We start from the raw sequence: 25,052 nt of genomic DNA on the forward strand, positions 1-25,052 counted from the left end.
ATCTGAAATGGCACACCCTCAACAGTTCACAGTGGTTGCTTCTGGAATGACAAGTTCTCAGGAGGGGTGATAAAGGGTTGCTTTCACCTCGTTTGAAATACATTACAGTGAACATGTGTCACTTTTAGAATGAGAACAATAGAAATATGAAAGAAAGAAAGAAAACAGGGCAAGGCAGAAGGCACTGGAAGAGTGCAAAAACCTGACGTGGGAATCTAGGAGAGGCCGAAAGACCCAGCCAAAGAAGGTGACGGCTTAGTCCGAGGGGGGCCGGGCACTGAAGGCAGGGTGCCTCCATCCCCAAGCACTGGTCCCCACCCTGTGAGATCTGAACATCCCACCTGCGCCCCAGGACAGGTAGGGCCTTCCCTTGGGAGGAAGAGCCTCCCCTGTTTCAGCATTAGGCTTGGCCATGTGACTTGCTTCAGCCAATGGGATGTAAACAGACAAGATATGTGCAAAGTCTGAGCAGAAGTTTTAAGAGCTGAGCCCTGTGATGTGGCTGTACCAGCTCTGCTGCTCCTTTGCCTTGGTGTGTCCTGGCAGTCGCGGCTCCTTCAGGCCGGATCTCGGAATGAAGAAAGACACACAGAGCAGGACCACAGCCAACGAGCAGCCGACAGGTAACGGGGGTGAAGAATAAACCCGTGGGACGTAAGCCACTGAAACGCGGGGATGTTTGTGAAACAGCCTTACTCTGCAAAAGCTAATACATGAGCAAAGGGGCGCCAGTAAGAGAAGTGAGGGGACCGATAAGGAGTTGGTGGACGTTTATTGAGGGCATATGGCATGAGGTGGGGAGCAAAAGGGGAGGGAGAGGGAATGTGAGAAGCATGCATGCTACACGACATCAAAATACGCCGCTTTGGCATAAGGGTTACTTTGCACTGGAGGCAAAGGAGAAGCGACAGACGCAGAAAGTTGCCCTCCCAGAGCCTCCTTTGTCTGAGTAAAAGCAGACACTTCTGTCCATTAGTTCCCCCATATATTTACCTTCACACAGTCTGTGCCCTGGGAAGCCTAAAACCTTTTTCCTGTGTTTTTCTTTTCTAACAAATATTGTTCTCCGCTAAGATACCACATAAGCCCGTCCTACCCACCCCTTTGAGCTCCTCATCACTGGGCTTCCCCCATGTGATGCATCCTGCACACATTAATAAACTGTTTTTGTTTTTCTCTTGATAACCTGTCTGTAGTTCATCTAATTTTACAGGGCCCCAGTCTGAGAATCTAGGAGGGCAGAAGGAAAAAGACATGCTTTCCTCCACCTACAACAGCAGCTACGTGGGGAGACAGCACACACGCACACACACACACACACACACACACACACACGCGCGCGCGCATGTGCACACTTGGAGCTCCCGGCGCAGTGCTGTGTAGTGAGGAAAGCCTGAAGGTGGGATGGAAAGAGGGGGAAAGAAAAGGGGGGTGATTCTAAGGCCCGAATCTCCGGTGCGCCTTCCTGCGTCCGTATCTGACGCCCTCACGCCCTCACTGAGCTGAATCAGGCCCTTCCGATAAGGCACAAAAAGCCATCACCAACAGTTTAATCACCTCCCCTCTAGACCGAAGGTCCCGGGAAAATACCCACGGCCTAGGGATTCCGTGGGGGGCCTCCTATTACTGGGGTGTGTAGTCCCCGTACTGCGCAGCATTCCTAGATGATACGTTCTGTGTCTCGGAAATGAAGGGCATGTGGACTGTATTGCCAGAAACCAGCTGTTTCCCTTTTGAACAAGACACATCTTTGTGCAAAATGCATTCTCTTAAGGGAGACAAAGGGATGTGAGCTGGACGGCATGTATAAATGCCAAATTCGCCCTGTGCCTCTTCTTCCCTCGCGTCACCATGGTTCATTCATCATCTGCTTCGTACGAACAGGCCACTTGTCATTTTCTGCTCCAAATCTGGGCGTTCCTGTTTAGAATCTTCCCCTACCTTTTTTTTCAAAAAGGACACAGGTAAGCTCTTACTAGATCCCTTAGCAAAAGACTCACATCCATAAGGACACCGAGCACAGTGCAAACGTTGCTCCACTGTGCTCCTCGGCCTCTCCTGGCGGCTCACGCCGGCTGTCGCCATGCCTGGCTGTGCACCAACTGCAGAGAGAGGGGTCTCTGCATTTGCACACGACCATACCTGGTTTTTCTCCCTCCTTCCTCCCTCCCTTCTTCCCTCTTCCCTCCAGTAATGGGAAGCATGCACTTTTCTTTTAAGCCACGTACTAGTCCTCCTTTCTTCTCCTAGCCATTCCTAGGACTGGTGTCTTGAAGATTTGAATTTATCGGCTTGTGTGTTTGTTGATTTTTGGCTACCATAGAGGCTGAGCTCCTAAGACACCCGCTGTGTTGAGTTCTGCCAGGGATAGCCACAGTTGGGAGGGCTAAGGCTGGGTCTGCAGGAAGTTATTAAAGGGGGTCTTGGGCAAAGGGGGCACCACCCTCCTCTGTCCTATGACTTGAAGGGCTGGGCCGTGGGAGAGCAGAGCTCTGGGTGTCCTGTAGGTCCCGTGTTTCCCGAAGGGGCTGGAGAGCCTTTGTCCTGCCCTGGGGTTGCCCTCCCTGAGTCCCTGGGATTCTCTGCTGACTTCAGCGTGGCCTCAATTTCATCACCAGCCCCCGCCCCAAAGCCTCCCCTCCCCCTCCCTGGCCCCCGTGCCTCTCCACCTACCCAGGCCACAGCAAAATCCCTCAGTTGAGGCATCAGGTGCGTTTGGGGGAAGAAATGTGCCCGCATGTTCCTACGCAACAAAATCAAATGCATGTGTAGGTGTTCCGTGTTTTACAAACTCTCCTCCTTGGTTGTTATAAGATTAAAACAATTTTCTCCCTCAGTAAATGCTTCCCTTCAAAACCGCTAGAAGCACATAATTCGCCAGCCCATTTGTGCCTCCTATTTTCTTGGGGCCTGGAGGAAATCGTGATTGTGGGGCCTGTTTCCTTTGAAGAGGCCAGGGCTGAGCTAGTGATGGACAAGGAGTTATGTTTCAATGACAGCTCTGATCAATGTTTCATTTATTTTGAAGTTCAAAAAAGATAAGTAAGCATCGCAGGTCCTTTGGGAAGGCTGGGAAAGTGTGTTTCAAAGTACTCCTTTATCCTCAGTAAATTTATAGGACACTTTCATTAAAACTGCAGGGAATGTTAAGGTAGTTCCACTCCTATTTTAAAACTACAGTTGAGGCGTTCTTTTTTCGCGGCTGGATCATTTATACTGCTGAGATATTGAAACATGGCAGACACGGCCCATTTTATTTTCTTGAACCATGATGAGAAGTTCACGCACACCTGAGGACACAGAAACGTTATTTAAAATCACAACGGATTTCAAGGAAAATGTACACAAGGGGAGGAAATGAAAAAGCTGGCCCAGCTGATGTCAGGGGGGTACCGACTTGGGTTTGTCCTTGGAAAAATAAATTCACCTGTCACTTATCAACAACACCGGTTTGCTACCGTGCGACTGAAAAGGCATTCCTGCTGACTGTAAACGGCTCCGTTTGTGTGACTGTTTATATAATTACACAGCAAAGCATTGCAATCTTTTGGGTTTAATACATGTTTTAACAAGCCCTTCGACTACAGTGCAGGCTTCTATAATCAAATCTAACCTTTTCAATTAAAACACAATCAGAAAAGGTGTCATGGTGTCACTGTTGCTCTCTGCTCCATGAAAAGATTAAAGAATCTCTTGGCTGGAAATCTGAGCTCACCGGAGACTCCTGAGCCTTAATGCCACGTCAGACCACCAGGGAGGGCCTCCAGGCTGTGGGTCCCCCATGAGAGATGCAGACCCTTTTCCTGGTCTGGGACAATCACTCTGTGATCTTCCACAGGCAGCAGATGAAAATCTAGGGTGGCGTAGAGAGCCTGAAGATATGTGTGGCTCTGACCTTGACCCCCCCAGTTGCCAGCAAGCACATCATGGGCCAGAAGTGGGGGGCACACGGTTACTAGAGAGATACCTACCCCGTCCTGGCATTAGTTACAGCATGATGGGATTCCAGAGGTAGTCACCTAATCTCACTGCTTCATTTTAGAAATGTAAGACAGGGGCTCACAGAAGATACATGAGTATCAAAGGTCATAATGTTAGTCATTATGTCAAACAAAGCAAAGTGTGCACCCCACCATCACCTCCAACTTAAGGATTGTTATCTAGTTAGAGCAGATATGCAAAGGGGTGCTAGCTCACAGGGCTAAGGGTGGCCTTCAGGAAAGATGGCTCTCACTCATCAGAACACCACAGTAACAACAGTCAGATGTGAAAGACTGGGGTAGTCGCCCCCTTCCCCCCAAAAGATGTCTTCCCATCAAATCCCTGGAACCTATGAATATTATGATATTTGGAAAAAGCGTCTTTGCAGATGTAATGAAGTTACTGATCCTGAGCTCAAGAGATCATCCTGGATTATCCAGGTGGGCCCTAAATCGAATGACAAGTGTCTTTAGGAGAGACACTCTAGGAGAGACACACAGACACAGAGAAGATGCTGTGAAAAGGTAGGTAGAGATTGGAGTGATGCAGACACAAGCCAAGGAATGCCAGGAGCTGCAGGAAGCTGGGAGACAAGAAAGAAGTCTTCCTGGAGACCCAGGGAACTGTGGCCCTGCCCACACCTTGATTTTGAACTTTTGGCCACCAGAACTGGAGAGAATAACCTTCTGTTGCATTAATCCATCCAGTACATGCGCATTTGTTGCAGCAGCCACAGAAAACTAATACAACTGGCAAAACGCAGGGCCCAACCGCCTGCTCTGCTCCTTCCCAGGGAGACTGTGACAGACTGAAAGCTCGTGTTCCCTGAAAATCCACATGTGGAAACCCCAATCCCCCATGTGATGGTATCTGAAGGTGGGGCTGTGGGAGGAGTCATGAGAGTAGAGCATCCATGATGAATTTAGTGGCAATGTAAGAAGAAGAGAGAGCAGAGCTCTCTTTCTCTGCCACGTGAGGACACAGAGAGAGGTAGGCAATTTGCAACTTGTAAGAGGATTCTCACCAGGACTCAACCAAGATGATCTGTGACTTCCAGCCACCAGAACGGTGAGAAATAGGTTTCTGTTGCTGGTAAGCTACCTGGGATGAGATAATCATGGAAGGCTTCCTGAAGGAGGTGACATTTGAGCTGGATCTGAAGGCTAAGCAGGAGCTGGCCAAGAAAACAACAGAAGGCAGAGGCCACAGCTTATGCAAAAAGGCCTTGGAGTAAGAAAGCCCGTGGCCTCTTCCAAAAACAGAAGTACCGGTATGGCTAGAACTCGAAGAGGATGGCTAAAGCAGAACAAGAGAGAGAAACAGAGAGAGAGGGAGAGAGGTTGAGGCTATGCAAGGCCTCAGGGGCCTCAGTCCCAGTTTCCGTAAGAGTCAGGCTCAGGCCCCTGGCCCTTAGGCCACCTCCATGGGGTTTCGTGTCCTGCTGTCTGCATTTGCGCTCCACCTTCCAGAAGAGGTCTCATCCCTGAGTCACCTAGTCCAGCCACTGCTGGGATCCTCCAGGAATAAAAAGCTCATGCCCTCCCTCACTCCTGAAGCTAGGTAGTTTATCCAGCTCTGGAAGGTTCCAACTGACCTTTCTTTATATAGAGCCCAGCTCTGATTCCTTTTTCCTCCAGGTATTTAAAGAGGCAGTCAGCTTCAGTCTTCCCACCCCTTATTCTCTTCTTGGTCCAGAATAAACATCCTCGTGTCTGTTATGATGCAGTGTGGCAGCTCTGGGAGGAAAATGCCTGCACCCAAGTCTGGCTCTGCCACTGAAGCATAACCCTCTGCACCTCAGCTCCCTCCTGTGTAGGCCTGTTGTGATGTTATGTGACATGAAGCATGTAAAAGGGTTCAGTGGGGACCCAGTGAGGGTTGGCCGCTACTGCAGCCCTTCATGAGGCCTGCTCTCCGCTCACTGGGCCACCGTGTTGTCCCTAGCTTAATGGGTGCCATTGATCAGCTGTCACCCCTATGTGGCCAGGCCAGAATGCAGAGGGACTGTTCCTCCCGATCTAGCCATCTGCCTTCTTGAATAACACCAGAGTCTCAGTGGGAGAGAGAGAAGGTCTGTCACTGCATTCATGGGGAAGGTGGCTCTTTTCCCTTGGGCCCTACACCTGTGATATAGGCATACTTTGTATATTTGCCCCTAGTCTTAGTAAAAGAATAGAACCCACAAGGCCATCAGGAAAACTAACTGTGTCCCCCAGCACCTAGAATAGAGTAGCTTCTGCTTCTGTGCATGAGGGAGTGGCTACGGCAGACCATCTCTCCCATCGGGACTTGAAGGGATGGCTGAGATTAAATTTAAAAACAAAAAACCTCTATATGACATCAATAGAGAGCTGCAGAGACAACCAGGACTGGAAGGGAAATCTCAGAGAAGAGGGAATTGGATGGTGAGGCGTGCTGACATGCAGGGAATTTGCTAATTCTGGGCATGAAGCAAGAAGCTGAGGGTCGGGTGAAGGACCCAGACAGTGAACTGATACAAAGAGGCGAAGAAACAAGCAAAGCTTCAGGCGGTCTCGTGGGAATGGAGACAATTAATTAGGGGGGGTTGGAGCTGGGATTCCTCTCATAAGGAAATAGAAGTTAGTCCAACACACTTCCCACTTTCCCTCTTGAGACATTTGCCAAGTTCTGGAACTATACAGGACAACAGGAAGCTTCTGAAAAGCAGTGTGGCATTTCCAACAGTCTTGGGATGCTAAGAAGCTCACGATTAAAGTCCTGGCCCTGCCAGAGAAATGGGTCCTAGTGAACACCCCGGGTTCTGCTGGAGCACCAAGTAGACTGCTCTACCAACAGGCAAACAGAGCCAAGCCCCTGATAGGGTCACAGCGACCAGTTCCCACTTTATCTGCAACAAAGGAAAGGGGCCCATCGTGAGCTTCTTCATTCTTTTATATGTAATGTCTGACATTCAATTAAAAATTACTAGATACCGGTTCTGTTAATAGAATACGTGACCAAAACTCAGAAGAAAAGAGGGACAATAGAGGCAGACCCTCAGGTAATCTAGACAGAGGAATTACAAGACAAGGACTTTAAAATAGCTACAATAGGTATATTCATGAGCACAGAGAAAAAGGTAGAGAATTTCACCAATGCATTCAAATCCATTTTTAAAAAGTTAAATAGAAACAAGCAGTCAACCAATGCAGCGAGAGGAAATGGGAAGCAACAATGAGAGGATCAGAAACCTCTGGGACAGCTATAAAAGGCCCAACATAAGAATCATTGGTTTGCCAGAGAATGAGGAAGATGAACTAGAACTTGAAAAATTGAGTGAAAATATAATAAAGGAGAACTTCCCAGACTTGGGGAAGGGAATAGACTTGCAGGTCCAGGAAGCAAGGAGAGTTCCCAAGAGACTGGACCCAGGGAGAACCACTCCAAGACACATTATAATCAAAATGTCAAAAATTAAAGATAAAGAGAGAATCTTAAAAGCAGCAAGAGAGAAGAAAAGAATTATGTACAAAGGGGTCCCAATTAGACTATCAGCTGACTTCTCAAGGGAAACCCTACAGGCAAGAAGAGACTGGCAAGAAATATTCAAAGTAATGAAAATCCAAAACCTACAACCACGAATACTCTATCCAGCGAAATTGTCATTCAGAATAGAAGGACAGAGAAAGTGTTTCCAGGACAAAATAAAACTGAAAGAGTTCATTAGATCCAAACCACTGTTATATGAGGTGTTAAAGGGACTGGTTTAAAAAAACAGAAGTTAGGGAGATGAAACAAAGGCAAACTAAATAGGCAACGAGAGTGGAAAAGGAACTGTGGGTACGGGAAGCATATTGGGGGGAGGTCAACAGGGAGGGGGAATGGGGAAAGGGAGGGAGATGATAAAGGAATTGGGGATCAAGGTAGGAGGGAATGGAATAGACGGAGAGAGGTTGGGAGGAACTGTATACACAACTAATGGACATAATCTAAAAGGGGGGGACAACTGGAGGGAGGGGGGCCACCGGGTGGAGGGGAGCAGAGGGAAGGGAAATTGGCACAAATGTAATATTTTAATCAATAAAACACATTAAATCTGAAAAAAAAGAATGTATTTTAAAAAAATAAATAAATAAAAATAAAAATAAAAAGTTAAATAGAAATTATAGAAATGAAACATATAATAACCAAAAGTAAGAAGTCAGTAGATTATTTTAATGGCAGATTAGACCCAGCAGAAGAGAAAATCGGTGAATTTGAAGGCGTGTCAATAGAAATATTCAGATAGAAGTATGGACAGGGAAAATATTGGGGGGGGGCGAGAAAGGAGACATATGGGCATACATGGAAAGGTCTAACATGTGAGTGGAGACCCCAAAATAGAAGGAGGCGGCCCGTTGGTGAGAGTATAGGCAGGGCACCCTCCCCTTGATCCACCTGGCATGGAGCCCTGACTCCTTGTATTTCCCACATCTTTGCTTCATGTGTGACATATCTCAGCAAGTTAGAGGCCACATTTGCTGTCTATACCCACCAGCCAATGAAGACAAACTTTTTTTCTCTACTTGACTTTGTACTGAACGCAGCCAATAACGGGTTTAAATTTTTTTGCTAACCTGTAAAAATGGAAGCTTCTCTGCTGGCAGAGACATAATCCCCATCCTGATGACCCCTTATCTAGCTACATCCTAGTGGAAGAGCCAACCTGTCCTTGGGTTGGCTGGTTAGTGCCAAAAGGGGGAGGACATTTCTGGGACTAGCTGGGCTGCCACCAAGTAGGGGCATTTGGGAATACCATAAAACACTGCTAAATTGGTATTCTATCTATTACCACCTTTGGCTTCCTGTTAAAACCTAAGAACCCTCCTGTTCTTTATTGAGAAAAGCTGATTGGGTTATAAATTTGCTTTATGAGAAAACAGTCTATGTTATAGAGGGAGAAGACTAAATCAACTTCAACCAGAGCGAGGGTTTAATTTCCTAAAACCTGTCAGAAGGGATGGCCCTACCGCTTCAATAAACTGGGGCAAACCCTGAATTCCTTCCACGCGGTCCTCTTGTCCCGCAATTGTGCAGTTTATTTTTGCAGTTGACTTTCGAACCTAAGGGCAGGGCTTTAAATATACCCTTATTGCATTTCTTAAAATAGCAGTTTCGCCTCTTTTCAGACTTTTGAGGTTTCTGTGAATCAGTTACCCTCCCCCAGCTCTGGGTCACCGGTCAACCTGGTCCGAGTGGCAGACTTCTGCTGCTTCAGATTCGAAATGTCAAAAATAAAATAAACACGCAAACCCACAAAAACCCTGGGAAGGAACTGGGAGACCAAGCACCCTGTCTTACACGCGCTGAGTGGACTGCCCAGGGAAACATGGGTGGGATCAGCAGTCGGTCACTTTCCTCGAGGCTGTGCACTCCAGACACCCGCCTACAGCTGCGAGGTACAAACTCGAGCTTTGCAGTGAGCTCTGTCTGCTGCTCAGCACCCCCGGTAGGCAATGCTCAACCCCAGGCGGCCCGTTGTTGGAAGGACTGTGTTCCTAAGCAGCGCCTTTGCCGGACAGAATTGTGATCTCTGTAGGAGTCACGTTTCTGCGCTGACTCGCCGCTTTTTCACACCCCAAGATGAAGGAGTCAGGCTATTTATATTAACAAACGTTTATTGAGCATTTACCCTGGCTGGTTTGGCTCAGTGGACTGAGTGTCGGCCTGCGAGCTAAGTGTCGCTGGTTCGATCTTCCAGTCAGGGCACATCAGAGAAGGAAAACTCTGATTCCAAAAAACCTCCGCTGCCTTGCGGCATACCTCTTCAGGGGAAAGGCTAAGGGAGTAAACCCCGACAGATAATCCGGAGCCAGAGTCCCTAAGGCGGTTTGACGTTGTAGTCAACACCGGCAACTCCTGCGGCGCACCTGAAGCCAAGCTGTATTGACTCCGTCTTTCCCTTGGACCCTTCAGCTGCGAAGAGAGGGGGCGTCTGCTGCATGGGCAACAGCAGACCCTCCATATCACCCTGCCCAGGCTCTGTAGCTTCAGCTTCACTGGAGAGGACACCCCAGCGTCATCGCAAGATGTCGATTCAACACGGGAGGAGACAGATACCGTGTCACTCCCGAGTCGGACTGCACAGCCATTCTCGGCGGTGCAGATAGACTCTTAAGAAGCTACACCATCGTCTCTCGAGACGGACGGCTGCCGACGACGATTGAGCATTTACTGTGTGCCAGACACTGTGCTGAGCTCTTTATAAGAACCATTTCAATCAAGTCTCTTAAATATCCTCTTGGGTGTGTTTTGGTTCTGCCTTTTACGAGACAGGGAACAGAGGCCTAGAGAAGGTAAGTAACATGCATGCCAGTCACAGAGTGAGTAGCATGTCCAAAACCTGATTGCCCAGCCCTCACGCTTAATGCCATTGGTTTACCCGCCCTGGATGATCCCTGACGCCCACTCCAGCTCCAACCATCTGTGTTTTCTGACACATTTGTATCATCGGGCCCCTGATGAGGAATGACTCACTGTACAAATCCCCGCATCCACTGTTCTCCCTGTTCAGCTGGCACCTCCGGAGGCAGGGGATGCCGGACCCAGTCTCCACAGCGCCGCACAACAGAGCAAAGAATGTTGGCCACATGCCAGGGCAAACGATGTTTCAAATGATAGTTTGATCCATGCGCTCGCAACCTTTTCTGGAGGCGCCAGAGTTTTCAACAGCACCAATGCCCGACTTCACAGCGCCCGAATCATTTCACTGCAGGAGCGAGCATAAGAGGTGCCATCTTGCTCCCAGGAGACAGCTCTGGAGTCGAATTCAGATGACCTGCGTGGCTGTGGGCTCCAGGAAAATCTGCCGCTCACAGGAAATGCGGGTTTTCCTTCTTTTCAGAGCGACAGAAGTCTTTCTAATAAGAAACACCAATTTTCAGGTTCTCGGATCCTCAAGTTTTTGGTACATGGATGAAAAGACTTCCTTTGGATGCTGAAGGGGTTACAGGTGGATTCCAACTTCCCATATGCTCAGCTATTTTATTGCTACTGAGTTTATTTTTCTCATGGGAAAAACAATATGTGGACTGTTTTCAAACAATTCCCAAACTGGTCAATGAGGGGAGAAAATACAGTCAGTCACCTAAGAAAAGCAGGACTGAAATACCGTTTCAGCAAGTCAAGTCCTGACATCCGTGTTTAATATCTTTCCTCCCTTCTATACATCAGCTGCACTGTTGAATGTTGACAATGGAATCTACAGTTTGCCAGAATCACCTGAATGGATAATACTACTCTCTCCAGACTCAGGCAGGAATAATCACAGGAGGCCATTCCCTCATCCCCATCCAGATTTGTTTACTTCATATTTAATCTTTTTTTTTTTTAATTAATAGAGGGAGAAACCCTATCTCTATTTCTTTGCCTAAGGATCTGGAATTGAAACTTCCACTGCTGGTGGCTTGTGATTTTCCCTAGCTCTCTAGAAGCTTCTGAGATCTCTTTTTTTTCCCAACAGAGGCTTTGTCTGCAGAGAATGAACCCTGGCTCCAAAGGTGAGGATTGGCTTGCTTAAAACAACAGAGTCACAGAAACAATAGGAAAGGAGGTGCTGAGTACTAACTCAAACATAGCCATCTACGGTAATCTTAGCCAAGCCACTCCTGACTCTGTCAAGTTCAGGGACAGGCTGGTCTTCTATTCACTCCTTCCCAGGCTCTGGCAGAGAAAATCAGTGGTGGGGTGCAGCATCCTCATATCTACACATAACGATTCTGTTTAAGGGTTCACCATGTTCCACCACTCCAGGTGATCCACCAGGCTGGCCACAGAATGAGAGGAGGGGAGAATCAAGACCATTGTTAGAATATTTCAGGCTCATTCCTCCCCCCCCCAAAAAAAACTTCTGCCTCCAAAATATAGGTCATTCAAGGTCATTTGCAGAGGATGAAGACGGTGTGAGATCATCTCACTGCTTCCTGCGCAGGAGTGGAACGTGGCAGCACAGGCTGCCCTGGTCAGACACCTGGTAGTCACCCTGGATCTCACAGCACATCCGATTAGGCTCCGGTTCCTGCTGACCCGACCTCCACAACGGTGCTCTCCTCCCCAGGGTCCTCTCCCGCCCCTCTCCAGTGCCTCTGCCAGGTCCTCCTCACCGCTCACCTGAGCTCCTGAGCGGACCCCCTGGCTGGTCTCCCTACCTCCTGTCCTGCCCTCGCTACGCACCGCCACTGTGTGTCTCCAGCAGGAACACACCCGGCCACGTCAGTCCTCTTTGTCTCCATGACCTACAGGATAAAGTCTCAACACCTGATCCGGGCGTACGAGCTCCATCCCAGGAGCCCTGCTGACCCTGTTGGCCCCTTGAGGGTTCTGCCTCAGCCCAGGGAGGCAGACCGGAGGTGCCCCCAAGCAAGCCCCCCCACCAAGGGGAAGCCCACGCAGCCACTGGTTCTTTCCTCCACTCTGCTCAGCTGCGTGACGCCAAGTGTGACTGCAGTGATGGAGGGAAGGGGGACCCAGATGAAGCTCCACACAGCCCCCACCAAAACGAGTGCCCCAGCATGTCCCTACCACACATGGACATCACGGCCTGACATCCCAGAGGGAAAAATGTACCTGTCAGAGACGAGAAACGTTAGAACAAGGGACGTGGCAGTATGTGATCTATAAATCACAGTTCTGTTCAGCGTGGAAAGCAAAATGTGTCTTGATAAGATAGAAATTTAAAACAGAAGAATGGATGTGGGCGCCGGTATGACTCCTGGAGCCTGGCCACACCTGCTGGTAACCCCTGTCGGAGAGCACCCTGCCCTCATCAGCCCGTCCAGCCCGCTGGCTCTTGCCTCCTGCTGTCTTTTGACGCCTCTCCAGTGCTCAGTTGGCTGGTTACTTTGGCTCCATTCTCTCTGGGACAGACCTACAGAAAGGGTCCCTTAACTTTACCTCTTCTTCACAGACAGCTCCTATGTCCCTAGCATCTCTATTCCACCCAAGCTCACCTGCATTTTCCCAGCTCCAAGGTTCTGCCTTTGCCCCAAATTTCCACCATTCACCTGGTGAACCCCAACACCCCTCTTATTTATATGCCTCCACTTCTTAGATTTCCTGGATCCACTTATCCTCTACCTCCAACAAGCAGAGCAGAAGTGACCCCATCATGTCACCTGACATGGACAGGGATGATCCAGAGAACAGCGACGATGTGGGGGAATCATTATATTAAACCACATGGGCATTGGAAATGAACCTCATGGGAGATCTCTATGATCATATATGTTTATAAATTGATTTATATTTTTATTTTGTAGAAATAGGTTGTATTGAATTGGCTGCATAACGAACATCAAGGAAAAACAATATACTTTCTGCATTTGCTGACACAGGAATACCAAAAATGAAGAAACTCATTTTTTGCTATTTTAGGGACCACAACAGAGGTGGGAGGATGGGGCTGGAGTTGGGGACTTGTGCAAAGGACAGTCACTGTGATCACATGGGGTCAGGCGGGGTTGCCCCCAGCTTGTGGGAGTACTCAGAGTGGTACCTGGCACCTGGGACATGCCTGTTGTTTCCGCCACTGGTGTGGCCACAAAAGGAACAGACACGTGTGAATCCTCAGTCTGCATCAGACACGGCCAACCAGCACCGCTCCACGTAGCACGCTGCCCCTCCTCCGGGAAATAGCTGCTTCTTTCGACTTTAAGACGCTTGGTTTTCCTCTGCCTTATGTCACAGAATCTCAGACTTCTCTGGTGGCCGCTCCTCACCTCTGTGAGCTCTGAAAGCGGGAGCGCCCAGGCTCTAGTCCCCAGACATCCTTTCCACCGACCCTCTCTCCTTGAGGAGTCGCTTCCGTCTCTGGGCTTTAAGTACCATCCGTGTGGCATGACATCCGTGCTGGCATTTCTAGTCTGAGCTCCCTCATCTCCACTGGTACGTCTAACAGGTGACTAATTCACAGGCCCCCAGCCGAACGCCTGGCCTCCCCTTCCGCAAGCCTGCTCTTCCTCCAGCTATCTGCACCTCGGTAACGGGTGACTCCATCGTTCCAGCGCTCAGACCAAGAACGCCAGCACCGTTGGGCAGCGTTCTTACTTTCCTCCTTTTCACACCCCTACGTCCAGTTGCCAGAAACCCTACCCCCGAAGCACCTGTTACCCTAACCCGAACCAGCCCCATCACCCGCCTACGTGGTGCAATAGCTCCCTAACAGGCCTCCCTGCCACTCCTCTGCCGAGCCCACTCCTCCCCCGAGTCTATCCTCCGCAGGACCACTGAGGTCCTTTAGGGCTGAAGGCCGGATCACGCGGCTCCTCCGCTGAGGAGGGGAGAAGCTGGGGTCCTCTCCCAGCTCGGCGGCCTCCTTGCTGGACCTCTAACACACAAGGCTGCTCCCACCTCGCGACCTGTGCCCAGGATGCCCCTCCCTCCCTCAGATACCCACGGGGCTGGACAACTCGCCTTCCTCAGGCTGCTGCTCAAACATCACATTCTCAGTGAGGCCTCCTTGGACTCCCTAATTTAAATTCTGACCTCATTTCCAGCCCATCATTCCATACCACCCCATCCAGCTTTATTTTCTCTATATCATTTATCATTTGACGTCTTTGTTACAATTTGTACACACACACACATACACTAGAATGTAAGCTCCAAGAGGACAGGAATTTTTATATTTTATTCTCAGCTGTATCCAAAGTGCAAGGGCGGCATGCTGCTGTGTTCATTGCTAGTCTAATTCCTTTGAAGACCACATACTAAAAAGGGATAGGAAATGAACAATCCAAAAATGAAATTAAGAAAACAATTTCATTTAAAATAGCATCAAAAATAATAACCTATTTAGAAATTAACTCATGAGAAGAAATGTAATACTTATACTCTAAACACTACCAACTATTGAGAGAATACAAAGAAGACCTAAGTAAATGAAAAGACATCCCAAGTTCATGAACCAGAAGACTCAACATTCTTAACATGGCAATACTCTTCAAATTGATCTACAGTTGCAAAACAATCTTTACAAAAATCCTACTTGGCTTCTTCGTAGAAATTTACAAGATGATCCTAAATTCATATAGATATGCAAGGGATCCAGAACAGCCAAAAAAAAAAAAAAAAAAAAAAAAAACCTTGAAAAATAAGAACAAACTTGAAAGATTCATCATACTTTGTAATTTCAAAACTTATCAGAGTCTCAGCAATCAAGACAGTCGTCGGCAGCCGTCGTCTCGAGAGACGATGGTGTAGCTTCTCAAGAGTCTATCTGCACCGCCGAGGATGGCTGTGCAGTCCGACTCGGGAGTGACATGGTATCTGTCTCCTCCCGTGTTGAATCGACATCTTGCGATGACGCTGAAGCTACAGAGCCTGGGCAGGGTGATATGGAGGGTCTGCTGTTGCCCATGCAGCAGACCCCCCCTCTCTTCGCAGCTGAAGGGTCCAAGGGAAAGACGGAGTCGATACAGCTTGGGTTCAGGTGCGCCGCAGGAGTTGCCGGTGTTGACTACAACGTCAAACCGCCTTAGGGACTCCGGCTCCGGATTTTCTGTCGGGGTTTACTCCCTTAGCCTTTCCCCTGAAGAGGTATGCCGCAAGGCAGCGGAGGTTTTTTGGAGTCAGAGTTTTCCTTCTCTGATGTACCCTGACTGGAAGATCGAACCAGCGACACTTAGCTCGCAGGCCGACGCTCAATCCACTGAGCTAAACCAGCCAGGAATCAAGACAGTATGGCAGTAGATAAGGACAGGCAGGTAAATGAAAAAACCCAAGAGTTCAGAAATAAACTTCAGTGTTCACATTTAGAGCCAGCTGATTTTTGACCAGGGTGTGAAGACAATTTAGTGGAGAAAGAATAGTCTTTTCAACAAATGGCACTGAGACCACTGGACATGATACGAAATGATGAAGCTGAACCCTCTGCATCACATCATACATAAAAAATCTATTCAAAATGAATGAAAGACCCAAAGGTAAGAGCTAAAACTATAAAACTCTTATTAGGAGAAAACAGACATAAATCTTTGTGACCTTACATTAGATAATGATTTCTTAAATAAGACATGAAAAGCACAAGCAAAAAAAAAAGGAAAAAATATAGAACTTAATGAAAATTTAAAACATTTGTGCTTCAAAGGACACTATTTAAAAGGTAAAAAGACAACTCACAAAATGGGAGAGAGTATTCGCAAATCATATATCTGATAAGGGAACTGTCTGTAGAAAATATAAAGAACTCTTACAATCAATAATACAGAGACATAACCCAATTGCAAAGTGGGTAAAGGATCTGAACAGACAGTTCTCCAAAGGAGATACACAAATGGCCAATAAGCACATGAGAAGATGCTAACTAACACCATCAGGCATCAGTGGAAAGAAAATCAAATGAAACGCTACTTCACACCCACAAGGATGACTATAATAAAACAGGCGGATAATAGCAAGTGTTGGCGAGGATGTGGAGAAATCAGAACCCTCACACGCTGCTGGCTGGAATGTAAAACGGCGCTGCAGCTTAGGAAAGCGGTCTGGCGGTTCCTCAAAAGGTTAAACATGGAGTTACTGCGTGACCCAGCCATTCCACTCCAAGTAAACACTCAAGAGAAGTGAAAATACATAGCTGCACAAAAACTTGTGCATAAATGTTCTCACCAACATCACTCATGAGAGCCAATAAGTGGATACAACTGACTAATGAATAAACAAAACGTGATATATCTGTACGATGGACTATTATTCAGCCAAAAGAAGTGAAATACCGGCACACGCTACACTACAGATGAACCTTAAAAACACTGGGCTAAATGCAGAAGCAGTTACAAAAGACCACCTATTGTCTGATTCCATTTATATGAAACGTGCAGAACAGGCAGCTCTGCAGTGACGACCAGCAGTTGGTAGTTTACCATGGCTGGGGTTTTGGGGGGAAATGGATGGTGACTGCTAGAGGGTATGGGGGGTTCCCTCTGGAATGATGAAAATTGTTCCAAAATTGATTTGGTGATGGTTGCACAACTCTGTGATACACTAAAAATCACTGAATTATACACTTAAATGAGAGAATTATATGATATGTGAACAGTTCAATAAAACTGAAATTAAAAGGGGGGAGGGGTATCGGAATGACAAAAGACTGTAAAATCACATCCTGGGAAGAAAAGCTGAAGAGACGGGGAGTGAAGCAGAAGGACTCTGGCAAAGAAGCCACCTTCAATATTTTAAGGGTTCACACGCGGAAAGGGAATCAGATGCTCTGTGTGGCCCCGAAGCAGGCTCTGCCCCTCTGTCTGGAGTGCTCAGCCCCTGCCGATAGCCCCGTATCACTCCTCCACTCCCCTCATGTCTCAGCGTAACTGCCACCTCCTGGCGACACTCTCCCCGACCCCTTCACCCTCTGCTGTGCACTCTCATAGACCTCAGAGCATTACCATCGGTAATGACACATTTACTTAAAGACAGGCTTGCGGTCTGAGGACCTCAGTAAATCTCTACCTCCATCAAGCGACTCCGTTGGCTGCCACTCACCATCGTCTCCCCAGAACTTAGCATGGTGCCCGGCATCTAGAAGGCACTTAGTAAGTATCGGCTGCAGGAATAGATGAAGGAACCATAACTGTTAGGAACGACAAGCTGAAAGTCTAAGCGAGAACTTTCTGGGAATCAGAACTGCCAACAGATGTGATAAGCCACCATGAGTGCCCTCGCGCTTCCCTTCACTGGAACTGTCCGAGGACACGGGGCCACAGAGGTGTCACAGCACAGAGGAAAGCACCACAGAGATGGTTGGGGCTGATTTCTTTCCTTTCTATTCTAAAATCTCATCCATAGTTCATGTACTCCGGAAAAATCCCAAAAGGCAGGTAAGAAAAGTAAGTAAATGGAATCTATAATCTCTCCACCAAGTATGATAGGCAGTGAGCATAGCATATCCTTGAGGACATTGGCCACATCACATTTCAGTTGTGGACAAACACTACCTTAATGAGTGTGGGATTATGTGGCTCCCGGCGCATTGCCTAACGTTTAATCACAGCTCACAGTTATTGATGCTCATTTGTGCTGGACACGGTGCTCCACCTTCCCGTGCCTTCGATTCTCCTCAAACTCAAGGAGGTGGATAGTTAGCATCACTCACATTTCTTTTTACAGACTGAAACTGAGGGCTAGAGAAATCATGTAACTTTCTCAAGATCACAGATTATAAAATGACAGCGCCAGATCCAGATGCCATAATCTGACTTTAGGCTCCAGCAAAGATTCCACTGATGTGTGTTGAACGAACAACTACGTGAATGAATGAATGAATGAATGCTTGCTCAACTGTCCCCACTAGAAAAAACTGAGCTTCTCTTAACTCGTTGGTTGGTTCCTACAAATGTGCTAAATACCTCGTAGAATGTCACTCATCTCTTCACAGGTCACTCTGTGCCAAGGCAGAAAATGGGGTCATTTCAATAGTATAAAGAGCATTTCTTTGGCTCCAACTCCCACCAGCTCCTGCAGCAATCTGTTCCAAGGGGAGATGCGAGCATCAATCTCGCCACCGCCCCCGTTGTCCACGCTCTAGTCGCCACAGAGCCAGCCCCAGGACCTTCCCCTCTGCAGGCAGAGCCCGCTCCAGGTCACAGCCAGCCACCTGCCTCCAAAGCTCACGAAAGCCACCAAGCTTCTGCAGCCGCCAGGATGCTGCTGTGTGTCCACTTCGAAGGCATGGAGCCACCTGCCGCTGGTACAGGCACTGCCACTGTGCAAGTGCCACCAGCGCTGCCAGCACCCAGCTCACCCGTTCTGCTGTTGCGGCTGTCACAGCGCCGGAGCTACTTACTGCTCAATTCGACACCGTGGGGGGCTGGCCCAGCGCCCACCTAGGAGCTTTTGTCTTTGCTTGCTCAAGCCCCCAGATAAGGGACAGACTGAGCGACAGGACTTCATGAAGTGCTCAAAATTACCTTCTCCAAAGAAAGCTTTGTTCTGGACTATCTTAGCATTTCCGGGGAAGGGACTTGGTCCCTCATGCAAACAGATTCCTGGAAAGCCCAAATAATTTTCCCAAGACTTCTCTAAATCCCACAGGAGAGACAGCAGAGGCCAAGCTGGGACAGCTCCCCACAGCACCCTCCTCCTTCTGCCTGCTTGGAGTTGACCTTGCGTCTTTCTCCTGCTACTGGGAGGCTGACATCCACACCTGTGGCTCATCTAAAACCCACAAGACCTCATGTATGCTTTTGTGAACTCACCTTGCCCTTGTCTTCAGATATATCATTCTTAATTTTTTTTTAATTTATTGATTGATTTTACAGAGAGTAAGGCAAAAAAAAAAAAAATCGATGTGTTGTTCCACTTACTTATGCATTCATTGGTTGATTCTTGTATGTGCCCTGCAACCTTGGCGTCTCGGAATGACACTCTAACAACTGCTCAGCCAGGCAGATGTATCACTCTTTTGTTATATGTATGTCTGAAAGGCAGCTGAGTTTGACAGTGGTTAATATGCGCACCTGAGCCACACTGGCTGCTCCCTGGTCACCCTCCACTGCTCTCAAGCTGTTTGACCTTAAATATGCAACTGGAGCCTGAGTCATCATCAGTAAAGGGGTCTCTACAACGGTGCCTTCTTCACAAAGCAGCGAGGGCTAAATGATATCACAAGCGGAAGTGCTCACACTTACTGGCCCACAGAAGGCACTCAACAGGAAGGAAGTTTTATTATGGCAATTATTATTGTAACTGAGAAGAGGGTGAGGCTCTGCAGGGGGGCAAGAAAGAAAGTAAGGCCCATCTAACCTGGGTGATGTCAGGAGAGTTTTGGGGAGGAGGTAGCATAGTAAGTGCTTGTCAGAACCATAGGGAGAAAGAGCATTCTGGGGATTAAAAATAAAAAAAAAATTTAAAAAAGAGTCTGTTCAAAGGCCCTGAGTATGAAACATCTCAGCAAGTCCAGATCAGCACAACCAGAGTAGGGATTCAAGGTCTAAGAGAAGCCAGAGCCAGATCAGAAAGAATCACTGAAAAGCCTTAAGCAATGGAAAAACAAAATCAGATCTATCTTTCAGAAAGATTTAGGTAATGTCCAGATGAACATAATTTCACCCTTCCAGGGTCACGTTATGGTGATCAGTTGCCACGAATATCACAAATACCACTGGAGTATATTAATGCCACAAAACAGAAGACTTACTGTAATTCACAGTTCTTCCCTCTGTTCACAAGTCTTCAAACATTTTTGTTAGTTTGAGCTTTAATAACTCACTCATTGGCTTATTTTTCTAGGCTGGTTCAGTTGCTGCAAAAGGTCTTCTTTACCACTAATATCTTCCAGAATAGTTTTTAAATAGTCCTCTTCCTAACCACAAGGAGAGCTGTAGGAGGCCACTTAGCTTTTGTAAGAGCCAGGTAGCAACCACTGACCCCCAAAGTACACATACAGCAGTGGCAGCTTTGTGGGTCGGGACCAGGAGACAGCGGCAGGTGTGGCAGGCAGAGCCAAGGGAGGGGTGAGCATTGAAACTGGAAGAGAAACGTGTCTCAGGATAATAGCAGCATGAATAAAACAACAACAACAACAACAAAGAGTCCCTGAAGGATAAAAAGAGCATGTGCTGTGGTGTGAAAGGGAGGGACAAAATTGCAAAATGTATCTTTTGGGGAAATTAAATGACAAAGGAGTTCCCTGGAGGGAAATAGGGGTAGGTTCATCTCTGTTCACTTATTAATGAGGTCAGCCTAGTAGCTCATTCTGTTAATTCTCTTTGTTCATAAAAGTCCAAGGTATTGAAAAAAATAACTTGACATCACAGAATAGCAACCATGAAGGACTCAGACAGCAGGAAGGGAATTCCCTGCTATTGGGCACCTCACAGGTATTGGCCCAGGTGTGCTTTGATGTGCTGTCTCTAAATTTAATCTTTGTAACACTCCTTTGATCAAATCAACAGATACAAACAGTTCCCCTTTTCACTGTGCCAAATGAGAGAAACAGTGGCAGCGGGTGGGAAAGGGGTGACCGGGCGAGGAAAATAAAGCTAAAAACTTCGTTTCGGATAGCCACCATTTTAATCTCCCTCCTTCGCAGAACAGTACTCTTTGAGTCTGGTCTTAGATTTTTCACAAAAGGAACATTGTCATTTTCAGATCACAGATCACTATTTCCTTTTAACACAGCATTGCCACCAAATGCCCCTGGATTATTCCTTGCCATCCCTTGTCTAACTGGCCCCCGGACACGCTCGGTATGCGTATGTGTGTTTGTGTGCGCAGAGGCTGGTGTGTTTGACTCTGGCACAAAGGCGGAGTGCCGTCATCCCTGCAGGATCTGCCAGGATCTCAAATCCAAATTCTGGACACAGATATCCTATCACTGCCACGGAAGCACCTCTTTGCTTTGTGGTTGCTGCAACCTAGGGCTGCAGAGCACCAGTCATGTTTTGCATGTCTTAAGTTGTTAAAAAAACAAAAACAAAGAAAAGTAGGGCAAAAGAAGTAAGCTAACATAGCAACCCATCATGTGGTACTCAAACTTAGCGTGACTTTCATGGTAAACTGAGAAATTCAAAGTGTGTTGTATAAACACTTAAAGCAAGCGTGAAAAGTAGCAGGATTTCCATCAGTCACCCTCTGTTTCTCAATCAATAATTTTTCTCCAAAAAAAAATCAAATCAAAAACTAAATTATTTATTGAGCACCTACTATGTGACGGGTACTCTAGTGCCAATCGAATATTTTCATTATCATCCTTTATTGTCTTTTAGTCTTTAAAATATGTAAAGCATTGATCAGGATGCTTTAGCTGTTCTCTCTTCAAGAAATTTTATTATGAATATCTTCAGAAGTTAACACTTTGGTGGCTAAGCAGAATTTTCTGGGTCTCCTTTGTTTTGTTTTGTTTTGTTTTCTTCCTACTATTGTTTTTTTACCCTAAAATTTTCTTTTCTCTTGTCCTATTATCTGATTTTTAGGGAGAAAAAAAAATGCCAGCATCTGGGTCTGAGACCACTTGAAATGTCTGGGCTGGGGATTGCTAATGACCTCCCAGAGATAACCTAAATTGCTGATTTAGCAAAGCCCATTCTTGACCTTGACACAAGACAAGACAGGCAAAGTGGAAGGACTTGGGAGGGAGCAGTGAAAGAAAAAGGATCATAGAGGCGCTCAGATCGCACCAGGTCCCTCCCCCATTCACCAAACACCTGGCTAAGTTGGAAAACATGACCAGCCCAACCTTCCCATTGGCACCAATGGCAGCTGTCAGCTCTCAGCTTGTCACCAGTGGCACTGGGAGGCCCCGGGCAGCCACAAGAGCCCTAATTAGGCAGAAATGACACTTCTACAACTGACCTGACAGGACCTTTGGCAAACCATTTAACATCATTAGTTAACATTTTTTAGAAGTGTGAATGTAAATGAACAGCCAGTGGCTTTCAGCGCAGTTGTCAGTGGCATCGCCCCCCTCGCCGCTCACTCTTTCTCTTTGTACATGAATAGTCCACTTGTTGTCTCCAGAACTGGAGGGAGGCGCCGAGGAGGGAGGAGGAAGAGGACCAGTTGTCTGAGAGCGGAGATGTTAAAGCACAAACGAGCTCAGAGGAGTGGAGAGACCACCTCTTCCTGCCTTCCTATGGGCGCAGATAGAGCAGAGCAGGGGACAAGGCTGTGCCCAGCAGGCCAGGCCCATGCCAGGTCACCTCCATGAGCCATGGACAGAAACCATCCAGGCTCTGGGTCTATGGGAAACGATTTTATTCCCTGACGCCAGGGCCTCGGAGATCCCCTTTCACTCACACCTCCACCCACGTGTTGGCATCTGAACAAGCTGACGCCTTGCAGCTGTGTGCCAATGTCTCAGGTGTGCTGAAGTCTCCATGTCCCCGTCGTAAAGGCACCTAGTCCCTCTGTAAAGGAATGACGTTCTAGCGGTTGCCATTTCAGACGCTGGTTTGAAACGCAAATTAGTTCATTTCCTACCTGAAGCGGTTTCTTCCCACCGTGAGTCACACTTCATTTTGTTCTTTGCCGTACACCCACAGAACCCGTACACGCCAACGCTCTCCATCTGCAGGAGGGAGGAAAGAGTTTCGCTGTGACAAGGCCACTGTGTCTGTCTGTTTCCACGCTGCTCCCAAATCACGCACCCACGCACGCGGCCGACCGCGGAGGAGGCAGCTGGGGGCAGGAGGTAGGGGCGGGTTCCCGTGTGGGCCTTCGCACCCGACCACCTGCCTACTCATCGTGTGGCCCCGGGCACGGTCGTGTGCCCTGAGTCTCAGATGCTTTTCATAAGATCGGGCCTTACTACTTCAAGTGAGAAAAATAAAATAAAATAAAATAAAAGACTCGTGTTAACAGGAGAGCGTGTAAACATAAGACCAGTGAGAGCCACCAAAATTGAGAAGCTACGAGGGGTTCCGATCTATCATTCATCTTGGAGAGACGAAATTGAGAATCCGTCCTCTTGCTTCCCAAGGCCCCCGCTTGACGACAAAGCCACCACACCGCCAGCGGGTCACTGCGGCCCCCTCCACGCCTGCCTGTCTTCCAAAGAACTGTGAAGACCGCGAAGGCCAGTGTGGGGAAGCAAAACAAATTCCTAAAACCCACGATGATATTAGTTATTTAGCTTCTCTGCTGGATCCCACACAGCATGAGGGGAAGCACGCCTCGTCCATCTCCGGGATTCTGGGAGCCTCGAGAACGCCGGTGGGCACACAGTAGGTGCACAATAAGCATTTATGAGTTGACACGCGATGTGGCTTCCAGACCCGTGCTAAGAGCAATCGGGATTGGGAGTGTTCCCTGTCTCCGAATTAAAGATGAGTAAAGTCAAGCGGGCAGCCTGTGGCAGACAATGCCATGAGAGAGAAGGAAAAGAAAACAATCTTAGTTTGGGGCAGAAAGCGAGAAAGAAAGAAAAAACACTGGGAAATGTCTTTAATAACAGAAAATGGGGAAAGGGAGAGAGGGCAGCTCATCGTGATGGAGCATTTAGTGCTTTTAAGCTAAATACCTCCGCATATTAAGCAAATAGAGAACAGCCAGCTAGAAGATGTCAGCAAATTGAAGCGAACAGTGCTCGGAAAGCCGATAGGAGGTGTCTGGCTTTGACCCTTTTCCCATCACATGCTCGGTCCGCGCCTGCTTGTTTAGTGTTGCCGCTCCTCTCCAGCTGCGGAGCTTATTGAAAAGCTCTTGCTCCCCGCCTGGTTTTGGCACATTTTCTGCAGGTGCCTCCTACTGTGGCCACAATGGGCTGCTAGGGAGGTTTAGACCTGTCAACAGCGATGGGGGCGGGGGTGGCGGGGGTGGAGGGGGCGCAGCCATTGTCTTAAAGGGCCAGTGACATGGTGCGCCTCCGCGGAGCCCCGCAGCACTAGCACCTGCTAATGAGATGAATCCTTTCTCCTGCTCTCTCTTTCTCTCTTTAATGATTTAACTTGATCGCTTTGGTTCCTTTCTGGATGGGGAATTGCTCCATTGATCATATAAAGTAATTGCCTGTAAAACATGGCCCTGTGACGATGACTACTTCCCTGGCTGAAAATGTCACAGCAATTGAAAAGCTCTTAGCCCAGTTCAAGCACGAGGTTGCTCAAGAGAACAGTCTTTGCATGTGTCCCCCAGTTCTTGCGTGTTCAGAGTGACACGTTTTGGGTGTGACTGGTGGATTTTTAAGGCAGTGAATTTCCCTTAGTGTAGCAGAGTGTGATTTTGCGTGAGGTTGTGGAAAACCAACCAAACTAAAAACTACCTCAACTCTAAAATTAGATAGTTCAGGGAAAGACACTATTTTCTTAATCACCCATGCCTTTCTTTTCTGGGAAGACGTGAATTCAGAGGGACGTCCACATGGGGGAAGTGTGATTTAGGAGCACGGCTTCGTTCTCGTCACACAAGACAGTATCTTTGTCTAGGACATAGCAGGGGCCTTGGTTCAGGAAAAGGATGATGCTCCAATTGTGTACGATTTGCTGATTCTCCGGACCTGTCACTTGGCGGCAGCAGTGACACACTGCAGAAACAGGGACTACACACGTTAGTTTTCATAAATACCTCATTAGTCACTGCGGCACCAACGTGAGGGTGTAATTCACCTGCGGTGGGGGGGGGGGGGGGTCGCTCTGTTGTAG

The 25,052-nt window shown here is 47.8% G+C and overlaps 1 long non-coding RNA gene across 1 annotated transcript; it reads right to left on the reverse strand.

Annotated features, from left to right (window-relative positions):
- Positions 1–3,020: 3,020 nt before the first annotated feature.
- On the reverse strand, positions 3,021–25,052 carry LOC150010684 (uncharacterized). Its single transcript, XR_016511257.1, has 3 exons — positions 24,976–25,052; positions 22,894–22,981; positions 3,021–3,290 (listed from the first exon to the last, which is right to left on the reverse strand). It is a non-coding gene; the product is annotated as an uncharacterized LOC150010684 (long non-coding RNA).

Source organism: Furipterus horrens, unplaced genomic scaffold, assembly GCF_987537825.1.
Source record: "Furipterus horrens unplaced genomic scaffold, mFurHor1.1.pri manual_scaffold_5, whole genome shotgun sequence".
Taxonomy (NCBI): Eukaryota; Metazoa; Chordata; class Mammalia; order Chiroptera; family Furipteridae; genus Furipterus; species Furipterus horrens.